The following is a 26,263-nucleotide window of genomic DNA, read 5'->3' as shown; positions in this document are numbered from 1 at the left end:
TATTTATATGGAACTATCTTATTGGCACTACACTCTACTTCCTATCGTCCATTTTCAGTATTGAATTTCGACTTTTCTATTATATATATTTTTTTATTATTGAAATTACTATTCATTACTTTTTCTACTTAGTAGAAAAGTTCTTGCTCTGAATCACTTCTATTTTTCCCATTTACTCTTCTCATTTCCTAACACATGTATGAATAGTTCCTAAATTGAATTTCTACATTATATCTGGCCTACATTTTTTTCTCTCTAAAACTTATAGCTGTATTTTTCAAATAGCTTACAGTCATACTAATTTTTAATATTTAGTAGCCATCATGGAAGGCTTATAAGCAAACAGAAGCTGCTTACGTTTCAACCGTTTTCATTTTTCGAAGGCAATCCTTTGCTTCCGCTTGTTTAATCAGTCTTCAGACTTTAGCATTTATTTTAAATATTTCAAATTGGAATTGGCGCGCCGTATACAAATGTTTGCACTGAATTCCCTTTATTACACATTTTTATTGCCTGCCCGAAGGCGCTGGCAATAAGCTCGTCGCCCAGTGGCCGCTTTTCGAATTCAGCTTTTTTACGACTCGTTGCATTTCTGCAGTGCCTAGCAGAATGGAAAAATCAAATTTGGCCTTCCAGCACGCGTTTCACGCTCGTTGCCAGCTGCTACGTTTCATTTTTAATAATTTCCATTAACTAAATACGCGTCACGCACACAAACACACGCACACAAACACACGCACACACACTCTACTTCTCCACACTAGCTACAATTGCAACGCGAACCGGACGGAAAATAAAAAAAGTAACTGGCAAAAAGCTACAAGTAGAAATATAATAACCGGAAGCCATGACCTCCATTTAGCGGCAGAAGTTAAAACTCGCTGCAGCGATGGAGGCGCATTGAAAATAAAAGAAATTCAAACGCAAGCAAACAAAACAACAACGAAAAGAAAACGCAGTTCAAACAGCCCGTAAGATATGCAATATGAAAAAAACAAAGTCGAGCAGGAAAATTGTAGCAGGAAATGCGCTAGCAACCATGCGGGCCAACAACATGGCAAGAACAGTGTTCGCAACGTGCCTCAAAATGAATGCCAGCAGCGTACACTGAAAAATCTGTGACGGTCTACGTCTAAATTGTGATATTTCAAATTGAAAGTTAAAAACTGATAAATAAAATATTTTAATATAACATAAATTATAAATATTTTAGAAAAATAGATTATAAAAATGAATTAAGGATTGCAATTCAATAAATACAAAATAAAAATTGCTCGACAATAACCCACACCGAAGTCGTTTAAACAAGCACCATCAACTGAACCTATCTTTGCATATAAACTAACAAATCTTGGTATAGACATAATGCAATTTACATACATGAAACATATCAGTTTTTAACTATAAGTTATAAATATAACGGTATAATTTTAAAAAAAATATAACAAAAATAAATCAGTTTTTATTCCCTAATTTTGAAAAATCATAATAGTTCTATAAAGAACAAATCATTAATAAATATAAAATAAAAGTTACATTTATTTAAAAATTACAAATTAATGGAAAGGCATTTAATACTTATTAATTAATATTTTAGTTTATTGTTAATTTTTCTCCATGTGGAGTCGCTCTGCATGAACTATGTAGGTCAAGCGAGTGTTTGTTTGTGTGTATATGCGTGTGTGTGGCCAAACAATATACCAACATACAAACACGCTCACATACCTAACAGCATACATATATAAGCCAGCATCGTGTGGGTGGTGTTGTTGTTAGTTGCCTGCTTTCTAGCTGCCAGGGGCTTGTGTTAGAGCCAAAGTCAACATGCACTTGCACATGATATTACACATACGCCACATTGTACGTTGCCAGTCTTAAGCGTACGCCAAGACCATTACCAAAACTGTGGCTCGTTTTAACGCCTCGCCAGCATCAACTACACAGCACCCACATGCACATACACAAGTAAAAGTATTTGACTTGGTTCATTCAGTTCTTATATTCTTACTGCTTTTTGCATCGCTTTTACTCTCTGTATATTGTACTGTATATTTGGTTAATTTTTTAGGGTTCTTGGCACTTTGAGGTGTTTATATTTTACTCATAATGACTATGTGGGCTACTTTACGGCTCAGGCTGAAGAGCATGTGCAGCTTGTTATTGTAATGGAATGGAGAAGTGAGGCTTTGCACACTCTTTCCGCTCTGCAACATTTAGCTTAGTCTGCTTTGAGTTGCATACAAATACTACATGTATACTATATAGGTATGTATATAGGTTTTCATGGAAAAGTGCTTGTGGTATTCAAAATGTGGTTGGCATGGCTGCCAACTAGAAGCTTAATTGTTACACATTTTTGAAGCTAATGAGCATTGGCAGCTAAAGTTTGGCTTGTCAGGCAAAGTTGTTAACGAAAACACAAAAGTCACTGACGAGAAAGGCAGATAAATAAACTGAAGCAACTGTCGACTGTTCTGAAACTGCTCTGTAGAATTTGGCATTTAGTTTATACAAATGGTTCAGAGAATTTTAAACGACTGAAATTCTTTAGAAAATACATTCAAATGTATGTACAAATGTTTTTTTTTTTTTTTTTTTTTGCCCAATCTAGTTCTATAAAAATTAATCAAACACCATGTTAATTAAATTTATTTTACATTTGCCAATACGTATATCCAAATAATCTAATTCTTTAACAAATATGGCTTTAAGATCTTGCTTACCTTTTTTGGTTCGCACTTGAGGCCAATTACAATGAGCTGCAATTTTGGTTTAATTTGCATAGCAAAATATTGAAACATCTTATCAATTCACGTGTCAAAGGCAATTCAATTAAACTAAATGGTGTTGTAATTTGCGTATGCGCCTTTTATCTACAAATACATTTAAACACACACATACTATATTACATACATACGAGTACGAGTATATACATATAAACACACAAGGGTGTTTATTTAATGCAAGCAGGCACCTGTGCCTCAAGCATTTTACTTGACGATGTCGCATTAAACAAATTTCCTAAGAGCTGCACATATTAAACACCTTTAAGTGCCACACAACGGTAATTTCGTCACTGCTTAAACATGTTACATACACACACACACATATACATATACTCTGCATGTATATATGTATGTATTTGCATTTGTATTGCTTGCTGGTCGGCCTCCAGCTGGCTCTACCTTTGTGCGAAAGGCAATTAGTTTTACATGCGCACATCCCCTCAAAGTATTTGCCCGACCGTTTCGGGGGTGTTTGTCTTCTGGGAGGGGGGGTGTAATCCCAAATGAAATTGCCAAAACTCAATCTTTGGAAAGCTTTTATTAGTCTTTTAACAAAAAGCGTACGACTACGACAAACGACAAGCAAAGCATCAAATTATGAGATTTTCTTGGCGAAAACTCTGTGGGTCGTCTTATCAATATTCATAACCTTCTTGGTGGCAGCAAACATAACAAACTTACACACATAAATAGTAGCGGGCGTGTTCCCTTAAGATCTATGCCGTAACTTTGTTACGCGCTCTAATTAACAATTTTAGGTTTTGTAGCTAATGGGCATAAACAGAAAACAATTCCCTGGCTGATTGACAAAATTCCACAAAGTGTGAGGCAGCGTCCAAGCCAGCAAGTGAGTTAAAAAACCATTCCCACACACACACACACACACACATAGTCTTTAACGCACATCGATTGGTCAGGGTTGCCACCTAGACTTCACGATGCCGCAACAACCAGCGGGCGGCATTTCATTTAACGCGCCGCTCAACTTCAATCTGCGCCGTATCGAGTAGAATAACATTAAATCAGCATAAAATGTACATTATGAAAAACGTTACTAGGTCTTAACATGCTATTACTTTAGAAACAACTAGAAAAAAAGCAACGAAAAGTGTTAAGCAATTATTGCTATTGAGTGCCGAATATAACATACGCTTTCGAACTACTTAGAAGTAAAAACAAATACTGATAAAATATGAAGAATTGTATTTCAAAATATATATATAAAATATTTAAAACTATATAAAACTCTTTGATTCATACAAAATATCTCATTATATTTTAAAAGTAAGTAGTGTATTTAGGTACGAGGACGTGCTGATATGCTCCATTTAATAAAGCAATAAATACTTCTAACATCATGGCTTTTTCCCCCATAGTTTTCATAGTCTGAAGAAAATAAATATCTGCATTGCAAAAAAAAAAAATACGTTCTGGTCTTAAGAAATATTTTTCAGTTCCCAGCTTATTGTCTTAATTGAACACATTTCGAAAAGGCACTAGTTGCCTTAAGTTTTATTTTAAGTGTTAGTCACAAAATGCAGCTGTAAACCTATGCTACGCCGTTCGTAAGAGTATACAAAAAAATAAAACACACACATAGGGGAAGAAAGAGAGAGAGAGAGAGAGCGAGGGAGAGAGAGAGAAGAGAACTACGGCTTTAAGGATGGAGATTTTATTAAAATTTCTTGTACCGTTTGCGCATTTTCATGGCGCCAATAGCTTCCACCTGCCCGTCTTCATTTCGTCTATCTGTCCGTTTGTCTCAAGTCCCATAAAATTAATAGCCTACGCCTGGTTTACGACAGTGAAAAAAATTGCTATTACGCGTAAAGCATGGGATAATTTTCAAAAGGCCGCGTGCCAAGCCCCATTCGGGTCGATGCCGTCCGTCCGTCCTTTCGTCCGCAGTTCACCACTCCTGCCTGTCATTTTGATAGGCATCGTGAACTTTCATTTGCCCAGAATTTCGAGAGGGCAAACATTTTCAATGTGCTTTGGCTAAAATATGCATGTACTTACGGTACATAAGTGGACAGCTATATGGTATGGCATATCGTAATAATTTAGTTGCCCACCACATTGTATAATATTTACTGCAATCTTTTGGAATTTGTTTGGCAAAAAGAAATATTTAAAGTTTCTATCATCCTATCGAGCCATTAAAGTTGTAAGCCACAATGTACGTTTTGTGCAGTTTCCCACAAAGGAAGCAAATAGTTTGCAGTTCGTGCAACAGCGAATGCAGAACGAAAGAATAAAGCCGCAATAGATAATTCTTATCTAGTCTGTTTTTAAATACAGAACCAATTTTGCCGAAACCCATTAAGACCATTATTGATAAGAGAGTGTCACCAACACAGTCATAAATTGAAGAAGTATCAATATTAACATACTCATATAAAAAAGCGAAGCAAACAACAATATATCTATAGATAAGATATGTCAATGGGCTTAAAATAAATCGCCAATAAAGCAAATTGAAAAGAACGGCAAAATGTTTGAAAACAGAGGGGTATGTCATGTATAAAGGGGGTGTAAATTAAATGTGATAATGAAAACAATATATAAAATATAAAATAATGTGTAAATCGCATATACATAGTATACAATAACAATGAAAAAATCTAATATATACTATGGTCAGACATCTAAATAATTTGCACACAAATTTGCGTTTATCCGCAAGTCGACTTTGAAAAGTTTCCTGTACCACATTTTAGTATCGATTTCTTCTTTAGTTTACCTTTGGAAACTAAAGAGTTACGTTTAGACTCGATTTTTGCATTTTCCGATAAACTGAGAAATCAATTCAAAATCGTTAGCCTAGTAAATAAATGCAAAAAACAACATTCGGTTTTGGAGTCCGGACTAAAAAGTCTAAAATGTGCATTAAATGAATGAATCAAGTCTGAACTATCAACAGTCGAGCCTATAGACAGATAAAACATGCTTTGAATTTAATTTAAGCAAACAGTTTAACTCCAAAGGAGCGCTATTCAGAATAAAACAGCAAGTTTCCAAAGATAATGTTCGTAGTTTTTTCGTCTTGGCACCAACAAACAAAACAAAAAAAACACAAAAACAACACCAATAAAGTTTAACTAGCAAGCCATAAACACGGTTGCATGCAATTAGTTGGACCATTTAATATGCCCGCACTTAAAGAGCCAGCCAGCAACTGCATTTTAACACTTATGTCTGTATTTATGAAAGCGTTTTGTGGATTGGGCGCACCAAAAACAAACATGAAAAGCAATTAAGTCGCTTATACCCTCATTAAAGACGCACAAAATGGAAGCCTTCGGGCAAATGCCGCCACACCATCGGCATTATGGCAAAAACTATATAAGTATGTAGTGTGTACGAGTATATGCTCAAAAGAAAATACGTATGAACTCACTGTTGCAACGCATTAACTCTAATCATCAGCTTGCATAAAGAGAAGTGGGCAAAAAGTTCAAGTAGCGAGCAAAATAAAACACTTTTGTCATTAATTGCAACACAAAATGCAGCAAAGGGCGCACATAACATGCAGTAATTGTTGCATTTTATGCAATTTAACGCACAACGCCACTGCAACAGCAGCAGCAACAACAGCAACACTAACACCAACAATAGCATTCCAATTGTTGGACATTTTTATTGCGTAATTTATGCAACGCACACACTGACCAGCGACTGGAACTGGGCAGCAACAAAAACTAAGTTTGCAACTTGAATAAATGGACATCAGCACATTTGTTAGAGCCAAACAGCAATTTAGGCCTCTGAGTGCGTGAGTGACAACAACAGCAATAACAACAAGAAGAAAAACAACAACAGCACGCTGACACTGCTGACATTTTGAATTAAGTGTAGTTAATGCTGACAAACGTCAACATTATGTGCTCGCCTGCCTCTGTGTGGACGCTAACCCGCTCTGTTTCTATTGTGGCACCAAACCAAACGGAGCGAGACGAGAGGCGCGAGACCCATGGGTCTGTCGGCCGGCCTCGCTAGTCTCTCTAGGGAGTCTGCCGCTACAAATGCTACAGACGCTGACAACAACAACAACGACAACAACAACAACAACGACAACAACAACAGCAACGGACACGTTGAAGTGGCATTAGGCCCATGATTGATGAATGCCTGAGTGCAAGATTAAGATAATCGACATTTCAATAATATAATTCTCTAATACACACACACACACACAAATATTCGTTCGGCGCGACACTTAGTTAAGTGACATTTTGAATGATGTTGAGGCGGAAAAATCATGTTGTATTTATGTTGTGGAACTCTTTACTAAAGACTGCAGACAGATTTAATTTTAGACAAATCTGTGACCTCCATACTTAGGCAACTGTTAAAAAACGACCCAATCTCGTTATATTAACAAGCAAATGCAAACATTTTTATACAATATTCGATACTTTGTATTTTTTAAAGGGAGCCTAAAAGCATTTATTTATGCATATTATTATACAAAAAATAAAAAACAAATGCTGTACCATTTTAAGAATTTGAAAATGTTAATACGAAATCGGTGTTTGTATACTATCAGATGATATTTGATCTAAAATTGTCCATTTACTATTTGTTTAAGACGCGAAAAAATAGATGGCTTAATGTTTCCGTAGAAACATTTCAAATATTTCAGAATAGTTCGAGATGGCAAGTTGTCTAACAGAGATGTTAATGACGATAACATCGAAATAGTGAAGGTAACTGTGCTCGCAGACTTGGCTTCGTGTTTTCGCAACTCCAATATGCGTTCCGTGGAATGCGCTGAATGGGGCCAAAAAACATTTATATTTAAATTAAAAAACGGTTTTTACTAAGTAAAATGATTGCAGCTAAAGTTTCATTACCTTAAATGTATTTTCTGTTGGGTGTTTATTATACAAATTCCACAATTGAAGCATACAATGTGCTTCCTTCCTAGAAATTGCTTAGCTTTAAAGCCACGAGGCATTAGAATCTACCTCCGTTCTCAACCGATTCAGCAGTTCTGTGCATTTTCTCCCTTTCTTTCACTGCAACTTGAAGCGTAACACAAATTAGAAACAATCGCATGGAAAAACCCAAGTCGTCTATTATAGCACTCCATAGTTTCGTATGCAAATTTAGAAGCAGTACCAGTACAAAGAAATTGTCACATGAATATGAATAGTGTGCACTTTATGTGCGCCCCACAAAACTGGACAAGTGTGGAGTCGACGACGCGACAAGCCCCATAGCAGGCATGCTAAATATGCTGAGCAAATGCATGCAAATATACATACATACATACATATACTATATGTATATGGAATATCCGTATATATAAGTACATCAAAATCGTCGAAACATTTTCTATGCGTCACGCGGCATTTGAAGTAGTTAGTGGAGCGTTGACTCGTTGCCCCGTCGGCCTGATCTGGCATTTGGCATTCAGCCGTATGTCGTCACTTGAGAGCAAAACGAAAGCGCAACAAATGCCGGCTGAGTAGAAAGAAAATAATTTATTTTCAAAAAAAAAAGAAAAAAAAAGAGACAAACGAAGAAAAAAAGGAACTACAAACATTAAAATTGGCTTGGCCTGCCAATGTCAATGCACTTTAGTCGCATACAAAAATAGACAGAAAATAGTGACACAAATGGTTGAGAGACAGGGCGGAGGCACCTCTAAGTGGCACGTCTGAAATTGAGTAAGAATTTGCAATTGAAGACAAATGGCACAGCTGTTTTTTTTTATTATCATCGATGACATAAAAAAAAAACAAAAAGAGCGATCGAATAATAAATAAAAAATTTGCACATTTACTCACTTATCTTAATGAACAAAATTGAATTCAATGGTTGCTCCATTACGGCACAAATTGGCAGTTTTAATAAGAAGAGGTTGTATTTTAATGATATGGTATGATCTCATAAATAGTTCTTGTTCAATTCTAACGAGATCCTAAGTAAATGTAAATTAATTGATAAGCTAGATTTGCTCTGTCTAGACCACGAATGGTACATTATCATATTGTTATAGATAAAACCTCGATAAACAGACATGCTCTCTTATACAGATAATAATGAGTTCGGCCTTAGATGCCGAACATAACACCAACATTTTCGTAGCTGGCAGGCGCCAGCTTAATAGATAAGGATGTGTAAGTACACAAATCATTAGCTCAGGCTCGCCACCGCGCTGGATGAGCATGCTGCGGCTGGCTAACATGAGCTACCTGATAAAGTACGCACACATGGTAGAAGATAAGGAATCGATGATAGTATGTAGGCGATAGCATAAGAACTAGGATAAGAATTTATATATAAATAAAGCAGTCGAGCTATCGACGTTGTTCATTCATCCACAAAACTTTGTCGCGTATTATTATCCTCCCACCAATCCTGCTCCGCTCAATACATTGGTGACCCCTCGAAAAGTACACGCGAGTTAAATAGTGTTGTGTTGTGCTGTGATAATATATTGTCCTTAAAAAATAAAAAGGACACAAGTGTAAGAAGTGCTGCGTTGTGTCCCTAAAAATAAAAATAGTGGACTAAAACATCCAGCTCTCAAAGAAAATTAAAAAGTGTTATGTTGTGTTGTGCTGCGTTGTGTCCCTAAAAATTAAAATAGTGGACTAAAACATCCAGCTCTCAAAGAAAATTAAAAAGTGTTGTGTTGTGTTGTGCGGTGTGTATTTATATTGTCCTTAAAAATCAAAAGAAGGACTTATAAGCCCAGCACCCGTGCGAATTTCAGCCAAAAAATTAAAAAGTGTTGTGTTGTGTTGTGCTGCCGTGTGTCCCTAAAAAGTAAATAGTGGACTTAAACACCCAGCACCCGTACCAACAGCAACCAAATATATATATAAAAATAATAATAAAATCATTTATACCAATATAAAATGATTAAATATTGTGCGGAAATTTAAAAGTACTGCACTAAAAATCAATATGGCAAACGAAGCCCAAATAATAAAAGAGCAAGAGGGCATTGGAAGAGTTTTGGAGGCCATTTACAATGCAGCGGCAAAGTGGGATGGATCGGGTCAGCAGCTGGACCAGTGGAACCGCAAGGTAGAAGAGCTGAGGATCCAGTTCGAGGCAAATAAAATCGGACTGCAAAATCCTTCAGCGACAATATTGAAATCACCATATTTTAAAGAAAAATTTGGAGAAAAGGTAAGTGAACTTTTTACAGTTACTTACTCATTATTGGGGCAAATGAATAAACAGATAAATAGGAATGCTGATTTGCTAGAATCGCAGTCATTAGTAGGCCCAGATAATACAAAAAGTACGGCTGTTAGAAAGATAGAACATGCATTAAAATGTTTTAAGATGTCCTTAAAAAGATATGATGGAAAAGATTTAAGTGAAATCAAAACAGCTAAAACCCGTGCAGATGATCTTTATTATCAATATTCAAATGAATGGGGTATAGGAGAGTTAGAAGAAAAGTTTGAGAGGTTAACAGACCAATATTACGAATTGGATATGAATCCGGAATTAAAAAAGGAAAATATGAACTTCGACTTGCCAAAAATTGAAATACCGTGTTTTTATGGAAGCTATACAGAGTGGAATACGTTCAAGGAACTTTTTATGCAGTTGATTGGCTCAGCAAACATTTCGAACACACAAAAAATGTGTGCCTTGAAAACCAAAGTAAAGGGCGATGCTGCAGCAACAATAGAAAATTTGCCGTCAACAGAGAACAATTTTGATTTAGCATGGTCCCTGTTAGATAGCAAGTTTACCAACCCTAGAGCAACATTGGCTATTTATTTGAACAACATAATTGAAGCTCCCTCGGTTAGTGAGTCCGTAAACAGCGTAAAGCAATTTTTATGCATAATTAACAAAAATATTCAGGCTATAAAAGCAATGAAGTTGTCTGAAGAACTCATCCTACAAAGCCTTTTTAACACATTACTAGTAAAAAAAATGAACGAAAATCTTAGAACTAGATATGAAAAATCCCTGGAAAACCCTAAAACTGTTCAAAAAATTGACCCCCTGTTAAAATTCTTAGAGCATGAATGTTCTGCATTAGAAGCTTGCCAAATGGATGGTAACAGCAATGCGCAGAAGAATAAAAATGAAAAGCCAAGTTTATATCACAAAATAGAAAAAAAGACTTGTGTTTTGGAATGCAATTATAATCACCCCGTATATAAGTGTCAGAAATTTAAAAAACTAACAATAAGAGAAAGATGGCAAATAATAAAAAAGAACCAAATTTGTGGAAAATGCTTGCAGATGGGACATTCCTTTGCTACCTGTAATTGGGTTTGTCGCACATGCAGCGGTCCACATCATATGCTTTTACACATAGACAATTCAGTAGTGACTAGCTCAAAATGTTTCAAAAAGGAGAAAAAATGTGTTTTGCTATCAACAGCAGTCGTTGAAGTATTAGATGGAGAAGGCAAATGGCAAAACTGTAGAGTATTATTAGACAGTGGCTCAGAAGTAAATTTCATCACTACAGAGTTTAAGCGAAAATTAAAATTAAAGGCAGAAAAGGTACAGGAAACAATTGAAGGATTTTCAGATAACTTTTCTCAAATAAACGAAGGTATGAGTGTTCAGATTAGATCAAAAACCACAGAATTCAACACCGAAATTGAGGTATTAATTAGTAAAAAAATTGTATCTAATATGCCAAAGAAAAGGTTTGAAATTGGAAATATTCAACATCACATAGAGTTAGCGGATCCACAGTTCAACATTCCACAAGGTATTGATATGCTTCTCGGTATAGATCTGGTGCATGAAACGGAAAAATCCGGAAAGATTCAATTGAACGAAGGAAGATTGCGTTTACGAGAAACGCTTTTTGGTTGGGCTGCTTACGGTAAAATAGAGTTAGAGAGTCCTTCAAAAGAAGGTCGAGTAGTGACCTATTCTGGAGTTGGAATTGAACATCAACTTAAAAGGTTTTGGGAAATTGAAGAAAAAATGACAGAAAACATTACATTATCAAAGGAGGAGGTAGAATGTGAACAGGAATTTGAACAAAATGTGTCAAGAGGAGCGGATGGACGATATATTGTTGCTCTGCCATTTAAAAATACACCGAAAAACTTAGGATATTCTGAATCTCAAGCAAAAAGACGTTTTTCGGCATTAGAAAGAAAATTCAATAAAGACCCAAGCCTAAAGGAACAATACACAAATTTCATAAAAGAATATATCGAATTAGGGCATATGAAGATAATTGCAAATGCGGAAAAGTTGGAATCAAAATATTATCTCCCTCATCACGCTATTTTACGGCCGGAAAGCACTACTACCAAGCTGAGAGTCGTGTTTGATGCATCATGCAAAACGTCTAATGGTATAGCATTAAACGACGTATTGCATGCAGGTCCAAGACTGCAGGAAGATTTGTTTAACATATTACTTCGGTTCCGAAAACACACTTATGTCATTACAGCAGACATAGAAAAAATGTATAGACAAATTTGGATTAAGCCAGAGGATCAAAAGTATCAGCTTATATATTGGAGAGGGGAACAGGGAATGCCTTTAAATACATACGCTTTGCAAACAGTAACGTATGGAACAAAAGCTGCGCCATATTTAGCAGTAAAATGTTTGAAAAAATCCGCAGAAAAAATAAAAAATAAATGGGCTAAGGCGGCTGAAGCAATTGAAAATGACTTCTACATGGACGATTTAATGACTGGGGCAAATACAATAAAAGAACTAAAAGAAGTACAAAAACAAATAACTGGCACTCTTAAAAAAGATGGATTTCATTTAAGGAAATGGTGTTCAAATAGCGTAGACCTTTTAAAATCAATGTCAGTAGCAGATAGAGGGATGAAAGTAGAATTTAATATAGAGCAAGCTAATCCCATTAAAGCATTAGGAGTTGCCTGGTTACCAGAAACGGATGACTTCTCGATTAAATGCAACTGGGAATGTGATAGTAAGGTAACCAAACGCAGCATTCTGTCAGACATTTCGAAAATATTTGATCCCTTAGGTTTAATAAGTCCAGTGACAGGGACAACGAAAATTCTGATGCAAGATCTATGGAAATCCAAGTTAGACTGGGACCAAGCGCCTTCAGAAGAAAGTGTAAAGGCATGGGAAAAAATAAAAAAAGAACTCCCAATACTAAATGAAATGAAAATACCCAGAATGTTAATTGGAAACAACGCCAAAACAATAGAGTTGCATGGTTTCGGTGATGCATCTGAGAAAGCATATGGTGCAGTAATCTATATTAAATCAATAGATTGTAACAATAAAATTAGAATTAACATAGCCGCGTCCAAATCCAGAGTAGCGCCAATTAAACTTTTAACAATACCAAGGCTTGAATTATGCGCCGCAGTACTTTTAGTTGAGTTAACGAAAAAGGTTAGAGATAGTTTGAAAATCAAATTCAGCAAAATTTTCTACTACAGCGATTCACAGATTGTGCGTAGCTGGTTAAAACTTGACCCAGCGTCATTAAAAACATTTGTGGCAAATAGAGTTAACTTTATTCAAACAGAAACAAAAATTGCATGTTGGCAGTTTGTTGAGTCAGAGCAGAATCCAGCGGACATCGTGGCTAGAGGTAAATACCCATCGGAGTTAATAGGAAACCAGCTGTGGTTTCAAGGGCCATTATTTTTAAAAAGTAATAATCACCAGGTTCGACATAATTCAGTTACATTAAAGGAAATCCCGGAAATAAAAAAAATTACATATAATGCGTTACTTGTTAAAACAGGATCCATATTTCATGAGATCAACCACAAAAACAACTTTGATTTTTTACAAAATGTGCTGGCAATGATAATAATGTTTACAGAGAAGTGCAGAAAAACAGAAGTAAAAACATGGATAAGCTATAAAAAGGAAGCGCTAACACTAATAATTAAAATTGTGCAGAAAAACCACTTTCCAAAGGAGTTATCTCTTCTGCAGAATAAAAAGGAGTTGCCAGGAAAGTCAAATATCAAGTCCTTGGCTCCATTCGTAGATAACAAAGGGATAATAAGAGTAGGGGGACGAATTCAAAATTCGCAGTTGTGTTTTGAAGCCAAGCATCCAGTTCTTTGGCCGTATGCAGATAAATGGGTGGAGCTCCTAGGAACTAAACTTCATAAAAAACATTTGCACATAGGACCTCAAGGGTTACTTGCAATAATCAGGCAGCGGTTTTGGCCCTTGAGAGGGAAGCAAATAGTCAGCAAAATTACAAAAAATTGTATCCGCTGTTTTAAGGCACACCCAAGACAGATACATCAGTTTATGGGAAACCTGCCCGAAGATCGAGTAATTCGAACACGTCCGTTTTTGAATATTGGAATAGATTTTCTCGGGCCCATAGCCATTCATCATAAAATCAGAGGAAAACGAGTTGACAAAGCCTATGTGTGTGTATTTGTTTGTTTTGCTACGAAGGCAGTGCATTTAGAAGTTGTGTCAGATATGACTTCTGCAGCCTTCATAGGGGCTCTGAAAAGATTTGTAGGTAGAAGGAGCTGTCCACAAAAAATTTACTGCGATAATGGAACGAATTTTATAGGCGCAGCAAATAGTCTGAATGAAATATATAAATTATTCAAAGACCAAATTCAGATAGATACAATAGACAAGTTTTGTGTGGAGCGGCAAATTGAATGGGTAAATATTCCTGCTAAATCTCCCCACATTGGGGGACTCTGGGAAGCATGCGTGAAGTCCGTTAAAAAACATTTTACGCGTTCTATAGAAGGAATAATGACCTTTGACGAAATGACCACACTAATGATAGAAATAGAAGCGATACTAAATTCAAGACCATTAACTCCGCTGTCAGAAGATCCAAATGATCTTCAGGTTCTAACCCCAGGGCATTTTATATTGGGAGAGTCTTTTTCTACAATAGTAGACTCAGTAGACAGTAAAAGTTATAAAGGGTTGCGAGACCACTGGAAGGCAGTTCAAGAAAACAAAGAACAGTTTTGGAAAAGGTGGTCGTTAGAATATCTGTCCGAATTGCAAAAGCGTTACAAGTGGGATAAAGTAATGCCAAATTTAAAACCGGGAACCCTTGTATTATTAAAGGAAGAAAATCTGGCCCAAATGCATTGGAAGAGGGGCAGGGTCACAAAGACCATTGTAGGTAAAGATGGCCTTTGTAGAATGGTAGAAGTAAGGACAAGCAATGGAATATCGCTGAGGTCGGTGCACAATGTTTGTCCTTTTCCTGCCGAAGACGAGGATAACTCGTCAACTGCGGTAGTTACAACCGCAATACAAACAAGTAACCCAAATAAAATACAAAATAGTTATGAAAATGAACAGTATAAACCCAAGCCTGTAAAGTTAAAAAATAAGAATGTAATTTTATATATTTTAACATTTTTGTCGATATTTAACAATGTTAAGAGTCAAAAAATAGAATATTTAGAAAATAAGGCAGGGATATTTTTTGAGAACGTTGGCGACGTGGGATTAACGCGGACATCATGGAATATAATTATTCACGCAGATCTGGATGAGTATTGGGCATTTAAGCATCGAATAGAAGCATCTTGGTCCGTATTACTACATCTTAAGGAGAAGATTCAAAAAGACACAACTCTAGACTCAACGATGAAGCTGTTAGAAAACAAATTCAATAGGCTAGAACAAAATAATGACATTATTGTTCAAAATCAGAGGAGCAAGAAAGAACGACAACCTCGAGCGCCGCTCAGTTTCATGGGCAACGTTTTCCACGCCGTATTTGGATTAATGGATGAAGACCATGCGGACGTATTGCTCAACAAAATCAACCAGAGCAGAGACAACGAGGAGTATCTCCGGGACCTAATTCGTAACCAGTCATCAGTGCAGGATTCTACAATAACCATTATGCGGAAACAGAATGAAGTCATTTGGGACAATTTCAAAGTTATTAACAACACGATGTATACGTTGTCAAGTGCTATAAATAAGAAACTAGACAACGATAACATTCTTTCCGCATTAGAAAGCTTTTCAATTGGAATGGATGCCTTCGAAGAGTTGCAGCGGGACATCATCGCAGTAGTCTGGAACACTAAGGGGAATTTTCTGGGGAGCTTGATGCCGTTGAAGCAATTTGAGCAGCAGATTCAAGTCATGGCTCTAAATATGCCTGAGGGCGTCCAATTACCAGATACGGATCCCGTCGAGCTGGGTAAAATTGCAAAAATAACGACGAGGGCTACAAGTACCTCACTGTTATTTAACATAAGAATCCCATTAATAAATCACAATAAAATGAGAGCTTATGTAATCTATCCATATCCCACATTACACGATGGAAAATTCGTCAGTATTCAGCCCGAATTTACTCAAATACTCGTCGATGACAACTCAGCCAGTTTCTATGGACTAACAGAAGGAAATCTGAATTACTGCCAAAAGATGGAAAGGCTGCTATTATGTCCGCAAATCCACCCAATATACAACGTTAACGCTGCTACAAATTGCGACATATTACTTTTACAAAAAACAAAAACGCTACCGCCGACCTGCCAGGTAAACGTGATGAACCCGCGAAATTATTGGGCTCAACTTCACAAGGCTAACTCCTGGATATTTTCACTGCCAAATAAAATAACAGCGGAAATGCATTGCAAGGAAAATATCACAAGCCTCACCATATTTGGTCAAGGGATCCTTCAACTTAATACAGGATGCTTCCTACAAACTGAAGAAGCCAACTTGTGGGCATACGAGGATACTACTATGGATGTTAACTTCCGTCTACCAACAGTAAATCTGTCCAGCCATTTGCCTGAAATAAGCCATATGCAGGTAGAGGGTGAAATCAAAACATATAAGGTACGCGATATCCCAAGGATCAAAACAATCTTCGATTTCCCGATTCATCTCGATACGCATCAAATGGCACTTTACGGTATCAGCATCACCTCCTGGATTGTCGGATTTTGTCTCATCGTGGCGATCGTTATCATCTTTAAAAAGATGTGTCAACTTTCTACCCAATTTCTACCCGTAACATTTGCCTTACCACGTTTATCCTAAAAACTAAGAAAATATATGTAATCGTGTATAATTAAAATTAACCTTAAGAAACAATACTAGTTGAAAGGGAGTCCTTTCAAGGTGGGGAGCATGTTCAATTCTAACGAGATCCTAAGTAAATGTAAATTAATTGATAAGCTAGATTTGCTCTGTCTAGACCACGAATGGTACATTATCATATTGTTATAGATAAAACCTCGATAAACAGACATGCTCTCTTATACAGATAATAATGAGTTCGGCCTTAGATGCCGAACATAACACCAACATTTTCGTAGCTGGCAGGCGCCAGCTTAATAGATAAGGATGTGTAAGTACACAAATCATTAGCTCAGGCTCGCCACCGCGCTGGATGAGCATGCTGCGGCTGGCTAACATGAGCTACCTGATAAAGTACGCACACATGGTAGAAGATAAGGAATCGATGATAGTATGTAGGCGATAGCATAAGAACTAGGATAAGAATTTATATATAAATAAAGCAGTCGAGCTATCGACGTTGTTCATTCATCCACAAAACTTTGTCGCGTATTATTATCCTCCCACCAATCCTGCTCCGCTCAATACAGTTCTATTTGAGTCGTTAGCATTACTAATATTAGTGAGTAAAATTCTTTAAGATACTCATTTCCCATACAATTTTCTAAAAAAAAAAAAGAAAATTCACCATAAAATTACATTTTTTTTAAATAAAATTAAAAAACAAATTACGAATGGAAAAATCACTTATATTTTCAAATTCAATAAATTGGTACTATCTTCATACTAACAAAAATATACAATTATTATTAAATGGTTTTAAAAACGGATTATAAGCTTTTTTATAAATGATTTTAGCTTTATTGCTGAAGGGATATTTACGTCTTAAAAAATACGCAATTCTTACTTCAGCATAGCTAATTTTTTTATGTGAAAAAAAAAATAAATTAGAAAAAACTTTAAACCCAGACACAATTGTTAATTGGAAAAAGTTGCGCCTTTTTGACAAATAACAAATAAAATATAAATAATAAATAAAATATAAATAATAAAGAAAATGTGTCAAAAAGAAGTTTTTTAAGGGGGGAAATATAGCTAAAAACATTGCTAATACTTCAAAATACACTCAAATAAATTATTATTATATTATTATTATTATAGTAATTAGATCTAATTTTCGTTAAAGATCGGCATCATGATAGTTCGAAAGAAAAACTCATAGAAGTAATCACAAAACAATAGCAAATACAAGTAAGTTTCAAATATCGATTCTACTTTTCTGTATCTGCCTTAAATAGCTCGGAAATCAGATTTTATTTCCATCAAGCTATTGACATTTTATAATAATTTAAATATTTTTAGAATTTGTTATTTAAAATGTATAAATCTCGATCGACATTAAGATTATATTTCCAATGAATCTGTCTCTATATACGAGTTATGCAGGGTAAATATATTATTTTATTGGTCATTAGATGCCATATTCTGAGAACGAAAATGGTTAGAAATCATAAAATTTAATGTTGAACTGCAACCAAATTTTTCCGTTGTATTTAATTGCTGTGTGCTGCAATAGAATAATGAATCCATAGCTACTAAAGCATTGATGCTATTTATCACGTAACGCATAAAAATTAAAAGAGTCCCACGAATAAAATCAATAAAATTGAAACATGCCTGATTCCATAGAAGAGTTTATACATCTTGTAATAATTTCGTATGCTTGGGATAACACCCAACTAGGTGGGCTCAATAAAATGAAAAAGTTCTTACCAACAATGCGAACAATTAACCGAGACGAAAGCAAAACCTCCCAGCAACTTGTTTATTAATGCACAAAAAAATAACCAGCATATATTTTGTGTTTAAAAGCATTTATAAATTTCTGTCACGCTTTGATTTCCTGTTTCCAAAGTATTAGCAGCCAAGCAGAAGAAATACAACAAAAACAACAATACAATCGACCATAAGCGTATCCCAAGCGACAATGGCAATATCTATTAACACGTTTTTGGTTTGGCGCTGTCGAAACGCCTGCACCTGGACCTTAAGACCAAAGGCAACGACGACGACAACAACAACAACAATGCAGACTGTCTAAAAGGGAGATGAGAAGAAGACGGAGGTGGCAAAACAACTCGGATTGATAGCTGGCGATAAGATCTGCGGGGCACCACTTCTATGCCCATCGTACGCAGTGGTACGTGGCTTATTGTTTGTGCCGACGCGTCGCCCTTTGAGCGCGTGTTGCAGCACATCTTGAGTTTGAGTTTACAATCCACACGTATCCTGCCGAGGCTTAGCTGCTTTGTTTCATTGATTTTTTCCTGTTACCGTTACTTCTTTTTTTTTTAGCTGGCACTCATCAGTAAAAAGGGACACAGATTTATTCAATCATTTGTTTTTTTTTTTGCTCTATTCCGTTTTCAAAACCGGCCTAGAAGCAAAACCAAAATCTTGTGTAGTCTAAAGTGCTGCTAAAGAAGGAAAGTGCAGATGTGTGTAAAAAAGCGTAATCTGGAATTACTGCCAAATATTCTACTGCCCATAACTTCAAGTTTAGTCAAGCTAAATCAATGTTTGATTACAAATAATCAAAGAAGTATTTCATAAGTCTCCAAGTTCTGTGACAAAGCATTGGAAGAAGTAGCCGAATTTTGTATCACTACTCAATGTATGCAACTTTTACTAAGATTGTAATTTATATTATATTTATATTTATTTTTGCTCCTATTATAATCTTTAGGTAGGCTAGTTCTGAGCAGGCCCAACTCTTATATCAGGGTATATATACACACCTAATAAAAACAAGAAAGGAATGTTAGACTTGAGCGGGCTCAACTCTTAAATACCCTGTTCCCACCCCACAAAAACAAATTTAAAAAAAAAAATTAAAAAATGATATAAAATATTAAACACATGCATACGTATTCATGTTTATTTATATATGTGTATGTTATGCAGCACAAAGTTGAACCAAAGCAGCAACAACAACAACAGCTGCGGGCAGAGCTTGAGCAGAGACTATATTTATCGCTATAACTTCTTCATAATTGACCTATCATGATGAAACTTGACATACGTACGTCACTAAGCACTAAATAGGCGAAGGTACCAAATTTTAGCTAATAATTCCAAGAATTACCAGAGTTATGAAAAATCACTAATTGCGGGGGAGCGGGGTGATGAATCAGAAAACAAAACAAAAACTCGTTTTTTCTCGGACTCGGGAAAATCTGGATATCAAGTTTGGTAGTTCTAGCTCTTATACTTTCTGAAATCCATGGCTTTATCGACTCGGCTTGTCACCCTAATCAATAATATATATACTTTTGGGGGGTCTGCCACGCCTCCTTCTGTGCGTTACATACATTCGTACAAAACTAGTGTACCCTTTTACCCTTTGGGTAAATACACAGAGATATACACATGTTTATAAACAGTTCTAATAGCATACATTTCCATCTGGGCAGAGGCTACATTTTGATTAAACTTAACACGATAGCAAATAAGCACTAACTGGTTTATGGGAGTTATGGAAAATTACTTGTAGCGTACTTTTGAACTTTCTCGATCTTAGGAGGACCTGGATACCAAGTTTGGTCATTCTAGCTCTAATTCTAGCTCTTTTTAAGATCCGTGCGTTCGTAAAGAGAGGGACGGGCATCGCCTCGACTCGTCCTAAACTAATATAGTACAGAGAACGCTACAGTACCCACTGCTCGGAATTGCTTAAATTTTGGGTAAGTTATATGCGCCTCTAACAGAAGCAAAATTGAAAAGAAGAGCGAACTTGATGCTGCAGTTTGTGGGCGTAATACTGGAGTAAAATTGTTTCGCTAATAACTTAGAATTGACCGATTTGGATGTAATACAAAACAAAAGTAGATTATTGTATATTTATTAATTTAATTTTGGTTTATGTAGCTTTTGAGCGGAAAGAGGAGGGAAAATCAAAAACATAAAATAAACTCGTATAGACTAGGGACTAGAAGCGTCTGCATACCAAGTATGGTTAACGTGCGCCGACGGACGGACATATCTAGATCGATTTCTCTCGTCATACTGATCAAGAATATATATTCTTTATGTGGTCGGAGATGCTTCCTTCTGCCTGTTACATACTTTGCACAAACCTAATAGTACACTTTCTACCCATCGGGTACAGGGTATAAAAATAGTTTATAATCACGGTTTATTTAAAGATAAAGCTTTCGCCTTAACAACTTGCTCCTTATTGGATAAGCACATGTTACCAACGCAACATTTTTCTATAGGCACACAATTTCTCGCCTTACGAACATAAATTTTTAAACAGAAACAAGCCAGCTCACATTTTGTTGGGCATGGTTCACCATCGTATAGTAATTGGGAACATGAGGGCTCAAAGCAAGGCCGACATCCGTCAGTTTCTTCAGCAGCACAACCTGTGTGTATTCAGTACGTTAATAAATGGATTAGCTGTGTATTCAAATCGTTTACGTAAAGGTTTCTTTACAGCCGTTCCCACTTTACTTAACACGAACATCTTAAAAAATAGGCAAATCCATAGCGACAGGTAAAGCCAATAAGTTGACATCTTTGTTATAATATCAGTAATAAGTGATCAAATATGGGAAGGTATAGGAAAAGTTATTCAAAAATGTGCATTAAATAAAAGCAAATAAATGCCAATTTCATGCAACTTGGAGCGCAGAGGGGTGCCTTACTTTTTGCAAAATATTTTACACACCATAACATTAAATTTACTCAAATTACATTGCTTCGACTCACGGTTAAATCTTTAGTAGTGCCAGCGTCTAGATCTACAAGCTCTGTGACATAGCATTGGGCTTTGGAAAAGTACGAAATTTTTTTTTTTTTTTTTTTAATTGTTGCAACTTCTACAGAAGTCTTAAAAAATACTTTTTTTCCCATCGGTAGGCTATATATATATATATATATATATATATATATATATATATATATATATATATATATATATATATATATATATATATATATATATATATATATATATATATATATATATATATATATATATATATATATATATATATATATATATATAACTTATATGGAAGGAAGAACTTAAAAAAGAACCAAACATTCGAGTTTTGAAAAATCTGCTATATTTCGTTTAAAAAAAAGTTTATACTCATGGCTTTTTCGGAATAAAATTTATAGCTGAAATTTTCGTTTTCATATCCTCCTCCTTTTTGGTAATGCATATGTGACCAACGCAACATTTTTCCTTTTTTACGCATTCTTTCTTCTTACGCACATAACCAGGCAAACAGTTGCAAACCATTTCACATTTTGTGGGGCATGGTTCACTATCGTATAGCACCTGCTTACAAGAGGGCTCAAAACAAAATCGACATGTGTATATTTCCGTAGGGGAACAACCTGTGTGTATTCAGTACGTTATTAAATGGCTTAGCTATGTATTCAAATCGATTACGGTTAATGCTCTTTATCGGCGTCGCAACTTTGCTTGACACGAACATCTTAAAGAATAGGAAAATCCATAGCGTCAGGTGAAGCCAATAAGTTGACATCTCTGTTATAATATCAGTACTAAGTGATCCAATTTAGCATGGCATAGGAAATGTATTTAAAATATACGCATACGGCAAATAAATGCAATTTGTTTCTTATATGGAACTAATTGTATGTGTTAACTAGTTATGGACTGATTAAGATATGAAAAAATATGTGATAATCATGGGAGAATGATGCGGTCGAGAAAGCCCGACAATGAAATGCACTGTAATACCCAAACAAACATCCGGCGCAGAATCAAAAAGAAGAAGGACAGCGAACCGCTTCCTGCAGTTTGTAGACGTAAATTGTTTCGCTAATAATAATTTGTATTCAATTTAGATTACGTGTGGAAAGTTTCTATAATTTTAATTCGAAATGTGGACAGTATAGCCATACTGGAGGAGGTTTAATTTTGATCTGGTTTGTCTGGATATTAGGAGAATCTACATCCCAGGTTTTGTAAATGTGAGCTCAGTCCTCTGCGAAATCCAGACGTTCATTCAGGCAGACGGACAGAGGAACATGGCTATATTTATTCGTTTCGTCATGCTGATTGAAAATATATATGCATATGCGGTCGGAGATTCTCCCTTCTCCCTCTTTCATACTTTGCACAAAAAAATATACTTTTTTTACCCTTTGGGAATTTTTATCTTTTGTGGCAAGTGCATCCTCTACAAATAAGTATCATGGTATCGGTGCAGTTTTGAAATAGAACTATCCAAATCGTGGTATAAGGGGTCCGTTAAAAGCCACATTATTTTGAAAAAAATTTCATTCCTGATAAGTAGCGACTTAAGTTACTACTTCTCAAAGACTATTAAAATGTGTATAACAGAGTTGTGCATGCTCTATAGTCATTTCTAATACATAAAGCACAAATACTTTTACTCTTTCCCCCGGATTCATTGTTATGCATCCAAGCAAAATTAACAAGCAGAAGCTTTCTTGTGACCACCAAACCAAAACATTTGGCTGTAATTGAAAGCACCCGCACCCCCGGAGTCAACCACATTACCAGTAACTACATCGCCGCATACTCATTATTAGACCCTCGCTTTCTACCTCCCATCCTCTCTCTATGTCTCTCTGTCCCACCCTCGCACAGCTGGCCTTCAACTCGACGATTAACGAGACAAGCAAACCACTGATAATAATGAACTATAGTATGTACAGAAGAACACAAAATATTGTTAAGTGAATGAATGGGCTTTGTAAGTGGCAAAGCGCGTGTTATTGTAAAGCTTTTGTGCTTTAGCTGAAGGGAAGGGAGGAGGGAAGTGGAGGGAGAGATCTCGGATCGGCTCTTGTCATTGACATGTTGGAAAAAGAAACAAAAATTAACATAAATTAAATTTAATGATTATTATTATAATGCGTTTTGCCAAGCTGTCAGCTTATAGGCAACAAGAGAGAAAACGTTAAAGCTCATAATGCCAAGTAAAATCTAAGCGACAAATCTGCCAAGCATATAGGAAACACATTTATAAGTGTACACACACATACTTAAGTACACAGACACAGCCATGAACGCGCTTCCGTTGGGTTTCAATTGCATTTCACATGTATGTACCTCATGTGCGGTCCCGGCAATACACTCACAAAAAATAGCCAGAATAATTATTGTATTAAAAAATTAAGGCGTTAAGTCATAATTTATTTACTATAAACTGTAAATATATAATTTCTTTAATCTGTGTAATAACTGGAGTGTGATAGTCTAATCGGCCTATTTCCAGTTTACGAGACCCCATATTTTTCCGCATGTACTCATACATACTTGTATATGTATATTTTTCTGCTGGTGCATTTAAATTATATTTTGTTTTTCATTCACACATATGTAGTAAGAAAAATAATTCATAGAAAACTAAACAACTTTATATTTATTTATAGCCGTTTTTGTGGTTATCTTGACAACATATTTCGATCGTAGTCGTAAGAAGTACGTTTGTTTTTCAGAATTAAATTGGAATTCTTAAAATAAAAAATTGGAATTAACAATTTTTATTACTCAAAATATAGTGCTAAAATTGTTTGTATTTATAAATACAATACGTAACGTTATTTGTATTATGGTATTATTCCAAACAAAAATGATAAAGCATTTTATAGTTTTTACTTCAATCTTCAATTTTTACTTAACAAGATCCAAAAGTCCCTTAAAAAAAGTTCAACATCACACCATTTTATTTGTCTGAGTGTACAAACTCTCTCATCACTCTCTGTTTCTGCCACTGCTGCAACTGCCTGCCCTTTGCACCACATGTGTGTCTGTCTGTGCCTCGGCCAGCCCCTTTTCCAGAGTTTACATTTTGTCAACATGTGTTGAACATAGTCAGAAACAAGTCTTGTATTACTCTTACATAAACATACTCAGACGAAACAAAGTCTTTTTTATTTTTGTAAAGGGTTTAAAATCTGTAGACGGCACTTTGCTATGGCTGCCTGCTTGGTTTTTGGTTCTTCTACGAGTAGAGCCCGTTGCGGATTTGTCTTTGTTAGCGGATGGGCACTTGAATTGATTGAATGCTAAATATGCAAACACATTTCCGTAACACATTCTGTACCACATTTTGTTGAAGATTCGTGCCCAAAAGTGTGGCATTTTCTCATATACTATATAGTATACATATGATGCGGGTGTGAGTTTTAAGCCTTTAAGTGCTATGTAATAGACCGTTGAAATGTGTTATAGAAGAACTTTCACGGATGGCATAGAAATGCACATCTCATGCTGATGATGAATTGTTTGTGCTGCATTCATCTCGGCAGCTGGTCTTAGCTGATGTTTATGGCATAGAGTCGGTCAAGATGAAAGCGCTGAGCTATTGAACCGCAACAGATTGTCTTTCAATGCATCGTGTGATGTGTGCGAGTATGTGCGAGTGTGTGCGGCATTAATGGGTTAAATACTATCTGGACTCTTTTGATATTTCCATATAAATAGCTAGCACAAACATTTACTTCGCACTATGACATTTGAAGTAGGGATGCGGCGACGTTCGACAAAACTGTCGGTCAACATGTCTGGCCGGGATTTACGACTTCCGTGAAGAATTTCAGTGGCTAACTTCGCCCTCTAAGTATGTGTGTTTGTGTGTATGTGTGTGTGTGTGTCTGATTGAGATTGGGATTGGCCATGCACATAAAAATCGGCATTCATGAAGTGACTTGGATTTAAATACAAATGTGTGCATATGGGTGTATATTTGATATGCAACGCATGCTTTATAAGATGATGGAAATTGCAAAAATGCTAAGAATAAAGTCAGTTTGGTTGGCACGTCTGGGGTATAGGAAAAATATAGCGGAAAGAGGAGCATGAATAATAGTGTCTACAATTAAAATTAGCCGAGCTTGGCAAATGATTTACACGGTAATAAATAATACATACATGGAAGAGGATAGTTCCCACGATAGCTATCATTAATAAACTCGGAAAGTATAAAATTTGTTTATTATACTCGTTTTACATTCGCTTAATGGCAATTTGATGGCATGAAGTTAATGCTCATGTTAAATTCCCCCTGAATTAAAATTAAGGAAATTAAAATTAAGGAATACAAAATATCTCCGGTGAATTTTGAAGTCTGTCTCATGAAAGCCAATTCCTGTCCTATGATTTCTATCCCATCATTCCTATCCTACTCTAGATCTTATCCTTTGATTTTTATCATATAAATCCTATCCTATAATTTCTATCGTATTAATTCCATCCTATTATACCTATCGTATTAATCCTATCCTATCACTCCTATTATATCATTTCTATCGTATTTATTGTATCAATCCTATCCCATCATTACTAGGCTATCATTTTGATCGTATCATTCCCATCATACGTATCCTATTAATCCTATCCTATCATTTCTATAGTATCATTCCCATCCTATGATACTTGTGCTATTAATCTTATCCTATTATTCCTATGCTATAAAGCGTTTACATCTACATAGGTGGTGTATTTTTAA

The 26,263-nt window shown here is 35.7% G+C and overlaps 1 protein-coding gene and 2 long non-coding RNA genes across 3 annotated transcripts in view; all 3 read right to left on the bottom strand.

The window, feature by feature from the left end:
* The window catches only part of LOC115623833 (heparan-sulfate 6-O-sulfotransferase 2), a 150,122-nt gene that overhangs the window by 109,849 nt on the left and 14,010 nt on the right, over positions 1 to 26,263 (bottom strand). The window lies entirely within an intron of this gene.
* Positions 20,921 to 21,326, bottom strand: LOC115623836. Its single transcript, XR_003995430.1, has 2 exons — positions 21,225 to 21,326; positions 20,921 to 21,169 (listed from the first exon to the last, which is right to left on the bottom strand). It is a non-coding gene; the product is annotated as an uncharacterized LOC115623836 (long non-coding RNA).
* Positions 21,852 to 22,307, bottom strand: LOC115623835. Its single transcript, XR_003995429.1, has 2 exons — positions 22,207 to 22,307; positions 21,852 to 22,151 (listed from the first exon to the last, which is right to left on the bottom strand). It is a non-coding gene; the product is annotated as an uncharacterized LOC115623835 (long non-coding RNA).

The sequence above is a fragment of the Scaptodrosophila lebanonensis genome, unplaced genomic scaffold (genome assembly GCF_003285725.1).
Source record: "Scaptodrosophila lebanonensis strain 11010-0011.00,11010-0021.00 unplaced genomic scaffold, SlebRS2 tig00000053-arrow-pilon, whole genome shotgun sequence".
Lineage (NCBI taxonomy): Eukaryota > Metazoa > Arthropoda > Insecta > Diptera > Drosophilidae > Scaptodrosophila > Scaptodrosophila lebanonensis.
Note: the sequence above shows the minus strand (reverse complement) of the source record. Positions and strands in the feature narration are given on the sequence as shown.